Genomic DNA, 5,244 nt, shown 5'->3' on the forward strand with positions numbered 1-5,244 from the left:
GCAGAAGGAATTAAGAGAGCACTCCCTCGTGTGCTTCCAACAAGTCAGATGGATTAGTCAACAAAGAGGGTTTAAACCAACCTGCTCGCTTTGCCTGAAGCAAATGGAAGTGCTCCTAAACAATTCCTTTTACCAGCTGAGCTATGGCAGCAGTAATGGCAGCATTGGAGGGGAAACACGGAGGTACAAACTGGCAAAACCTTCAAGTGGAACAGTTACATCTGGTACACACTCTTGTCCAGAGATTTATAAGTAAACACGAGTTATAGATTTTACACACACAAGACCTGTCCATATGTATATTTTATTCTTCAGGAAATACAGAGTTAATTCAATTACACTGAAAATTCTTCCACTGTAGGCTAAATTAAGGCACATTAGCTCATATTCGTTGTGTACTAAGAGCATGCAAGGGAACAGGTATCAGACAATGGACGGTTAGCTTTCCTTCCTAACCTAAGGTCACAGTGTGTGATTGTGCAAAATTAAGTAATTGACCTGAAAAATTGTGATTTACTTTTCCAAATATCACTTATAAGGTAATTCCAAGAAGAATTATTGTACAAGCTCAATTTGAGTTCAATTTATCTCAGAAACAGCTGCCAATTTAGTCCAAACATTGTGCTGACACAACCAATGTGAGAGTTTCTACTAATAGGAATTACACTTTCAAGTCTTCTCCAACTGTAATCTGGAAACAAGGATTGTGAAATGACCAGATATGCCCATGCCAGGCTGGACAACAATGAAATTCCAGCACACAAGTCTTCCCAAGGCACTCAAGGCTCCCTAGGCAGCTGAACACATGCCACGAAAATCTACTTTGGTATATGTACTTCAGTGACACCTGAGCACACAGCACAGGCAGAACTGCAGACTAAGAATGGCATCAAGGTTTCCGAGTTCTCCCTCATTAGCTTAGATCATTGCATTCTCTTCCTGGTACTTGTGCTGTGGAGTAGCAGAGTTCAAACTACAAAGTGACAGCTTATACTATTTATTTTCTTCTATGATCTAGTTTTCCACATCTAGGGTATCAGGAAAAACGTGCACTTGTTCCTGCCCTGGTAATAAGGCTCCAATTCCAATACATTCACTCTCCTGTGTGATCCCCACAGCAGAGAAATGCTTTTGCTTGGGAGACAAGGGTGCCTTCTCTCCTATCAGTCAACTTCCAGCTTCCAAAGTCCCTCATTATACAGGGGTATTTGAACTGAAACTTTCACATGCCCAGGAATATAGATTTCATAACACAAAAATCATGTTAGTGAGCCTTGAAAGTTCTTTAAAAGAAATCTTGAATCTTCCTTACTGAATACCCAGTGCAGAGACGTACTCTAGGGATAGGACAACAATCCAGCAGTTTCAGAAGCTGTCTTGGAAGTGTCAGCCTCATCATGAAGGTGTTTCTTAGGTCACAGCAGGAGCTGCAGGACACAAATCATTCCAGTTATAACATATCATTAGTATCAGCACATTTTTGTTGAAAATGCTTATGATTGGTACACATTGGAACGGCATGATGTTTCTCATGGCATGATCCATTTCTTCTGTAAGAGATCAGACTTTAAATACTCTCCTCATCTGCAACAAAAGGAGACACTGGATGTGTGTAATGAAGTCACTGGCCATGGTGGGGGGCTTGGAATTATGTGATGCTTGAGGTCCCTCCCATCAAAACCATTTTATGGACAACACACTGGCATCAATCATGCAAGTATGAGAATTTAATCCTCAGTGTCTTGTACAACAGGTTTTATCATCTAAAAGCAGAATATCCTACGCTTTTGTGTGGGAGCTTGCAGTTTGTTCGCTGAAAACCTAATTCGGCAGTATATACAAACACATTTAAAAGTTTTGGTAGAGTGAGCTTTAAGTAGTGTTATGAATATGAAATACATTATGAAACAGAAGTGATTACATTCATCCACAAAGGAGTTTTGTAAACCATTCTCCCCAGATGTATATACAGCTGGAGTGATGAACAGGATTTATGTGATGCTCACTCCCTTTTCACAGCATTATGACCATTTATTTTTAAATATTGGACAAAACAAAAATAACTAACAAGTAATGCCTTCCTGGACGATGTCCCCTGCACAAAGTACTACCAGTGACTGGCAGTTGCATAGTTATATTTGCATTTTTCTAGATTTGGAGCAAAATGCCACACTGCAATAGTGTATGTAGCATTGAGGTATCAATTATTAATTTTGTTGTCTTGTGTAAGGCACTGGCTTTTCATTTGCAGGAAGCTGAATCAGTTTATGTTTCTTCCCAACTGAACAGTGGAAGATTTCTACATCTTTCTGCAACTGGAGAAAGAAGCAGAAAGAACCAAAGGACTATCAGAGACACAAGCTAAGGAAGCTCCATGCTGTGTCTAGAGAACTAGATTTCAGACTGAATAAAACTGAATTTTCTATCTCCAGTACTAGTAAAGTTAACCTCTAAAGATTTCTTACCTGCACTGTCCCATCAAAGAGCATAAAAGCAAAGATATCCTGGCTGTCATCCAAATGAATGAACTTTGGCAGTAAACACTACTGAGTCTCAAGAGACTGTGGGTGAAAAAGGTATGTTAAAAAATTGCCTGCAGATGTACATCAATGGTTATTTTTTAATTATGAGCCTTAGTAGCATGTGGGTTTGTCAGGGGAACTGAAAAGCTGAAAAAGAAACTACAACATTGTTACAAAATAAATGCATTTTTGCTGCAGCATCTCAGGATGCTTTTGGAAATATTTTGTCCTACTATGAACACAATAGAAAACTGCATTTGCAACAAAGCAGTCTGAAAATGCTTCTGCTGTGAAGATTAAGTGGTTTGCAATTTTTGCAAATCACTCAGCAACAAAAACCATCATGCAAAAGTTAAGATTACCTAGGGAAACCTGTGTCTGTGAAGACACTCCGTGAAATTCAATTAATAAATAGACCAATGCAATTTTGATTTCAGCGTAGCAGAGGCATTACAGAACAATTAAATTAGCAACAATGATTCAGTTATGTTCCCTTTTCTGAGAGCACTGCTCAGTGGTGGAATCCCTCATAGTGAGCTGACAACAAAGGCATGATGAAACCATTTGGGAGGAGCAAACTGAGAAACTTACTGTAAGGTTGGCCCTGCTTTGAACTTCAGAGGCTTCCTCCAATCTAAATCATTTTATGATTCTGTATCGATTTGTTACCACAAGAGATTACCTGTTGCAATCAAGTAACACCTACCTGCACTTCAGAACAGATGCCCTACAGCATCTAGTTATCCTACCATTCCTCCTATGCTGTTAGGCAGCTCATTCCCAGATGCCCACAGAATAGGTTTTTAACAGACCAGTCCAGGGTGCACTAAATGTTCCCAGAGACCACAAGCAACCTGGTCTGTAATGTGAATCCAGCAGGCATTATTCCTGCAAACTCTGCATACACTCATTGCCATCTGCACTAATTTAAACATATCGAGAGAAAGAATCTTTCTTTAATTAAATATTAAATTTAAAAATTAAAATTTAAATATTTCTTTAAAAACAATATAAAATGGATAAGAAATAAGGCTGAGCTAGCTGACAAATGCCAACAGGTGAGAATCAATTACCACAGCAAAATTATGGATACATCACAAAACCTAAAACTTTATGAAGTACAGGTCTGTTTTTTGTTGTATGGAAGCTGTATCATGGGAGCCCTTCACTTCAATGGACCCAGACCTGGATCATTACCTCCACCCTGTGCTCCAGCGAGGCACGGCAAATTTAAAAATTCTTTTACTCCCACCATTCAACTACGTCTTTGCTTAGATTTAGATAATTTTTGCTCCTCTCCCAGAAATGTGATACTGCCTTTTACAGTTTCTCTGTTTCTCTGCGACTGACTCTTCTCTCCTGTCCCCCGAGAATTTCAGAAATATTTTCCCAGAATATAAATTAATTTTCTACCGAACATCTCATTTTCCCAAGTAATTATTTGGAAGGAGGAAATCATTCTGGATTATAAAATTTTTATAGTATTCTTGCAAAGTCTCAAAAGCTTAAGACCAGCTGTCCCAGACCCCTGCCTATTTCCAGGCCAAGACACAGGGGGCTGTGGTTTTTTTACTGCTGAATATATGTATGAGCATTACATGACACTGACAACACCATGTCTCTTCAGGTGGAAGACCTCACCATCCTCCCTCTCGAAGATATTTTGTGATCTATAGTACTGGATCTGACTCAATGTTCTTTACAGCGGCTGGGTGGGCTGTCATTGCTGAACAGCATCGGCACCGAGGCGTTTTCTGTTTCTTGCTCTGTTGCCCCAGTGAACACTGGGGGTGCCAAATGGAGGGGCAGGTGACACCACTAAACCAGCTGTGTAACATCGTGCTCCCGGGCAGAGAGGGAAATTAACCATCGTTTTCCTGGGAACTGGCATACCCCTGGGGAGTGGACAGTGACTGCCTGAGCCCTTGTTCTGGTTTCCTTCTCTCTTATTTTTTCACATACTGAGCTGTACCTTGACCTACCAGTTTCCTTGCTTTTCCTTTTCTGTTTCCCCCCACACTGGGTGTGGGGGAGAAGTGAGCAAGTGAACAGGTCGCCCAGAGAGATCGTGGGGTCTCCCGGTTATCCAGGAACCGTCTGGAAGCAAACCTGAGCCGTGTGCTCTAGGCTGACCCCGCCTGCATTTTGGCCCAGACTGCGGTGCCTCCCAGCTTTTCCCACTCCATGGTTCCATGGTGCACCTGCCCTCAGCGCTCCCGCCCCGCGGCGTTACCGCGCGCGCCGCGCCTCGCGCCTCGCGCCTGGCAGAGGGACCCGCCCCGCCGGCACGTGCGGGAGCCGCTCGCGCCACCCCGCGCGCCTATAACGGTACCGCCGCTGCCGGGCCCCGGCGAGGCTCGGCCGCTGCTCCGCGGCCGCCGCCGCTCGCCCCTCGGGACCCACGGTGTCCCCATTCCCTCCCTGCTTCCGGCAGCGGAGGGGGCGGGCTGCGGCCCCCTCGACGCGGGGAGATGCGGGGGGAAGGAAAGGAGGGACGAAGGGGGTCGACCCCGGCGCCCCCCCCCCCCCCCCCCGGGGGGGGGGCCCCCCCCGCCCCCCCCGGCCCCACACTGGGCGGGGCGGGGCGGGCGGTGCGTGACGCGGCGCGGCCGCAGCGCGCGCCCGCCCCCCGCAGGCCCCCCCCTCCCTCCCTCCTGCCCGCCCCCCGCTCGCGCCCCCCCTCCCCTCCCCTGCGGCGGCGGCGGGCGGCGGCCGCGGTGCA

At 45.2% G+C, this 5,244-nt stretch overlaps 1 long non-coding RNA gene across 1 annotated transcript; it reads right to left on the bottom strand.

Annotated features, from left to right (window-relative positions):
• Positions 1 to 285: 285 nt before the first annotated feature.
• Positions 286 to 4,787, bottom strand: LOC107214671. The gene is made up of 2 exons (XR_004496146.1): positions 2,466 to 4,787; positions 286 to 1,427 (listed from the first exon to the last, which is right to left on the bottom strand). It is a non-coding gene; the product is annotated as an uncharacterized LOC107214671 (long non-coding RNA).
• Positions 4,788 to 5,244: the final 457 nt, after the last annotated feature.

The sequence above is a fragment of the Parus major genome, chromosome 2 (assembly GCF_001522545.3).
Source record: "Parus major isolate Abel chromosome 2, Parus_major1.1, whole genome shotgun sequence".
Classification (NCBI taxonomy): Eukaryota; Metazoa; Chordata; class Aves; order Passeriformes; family Paridae; genus Parus; species Parus major.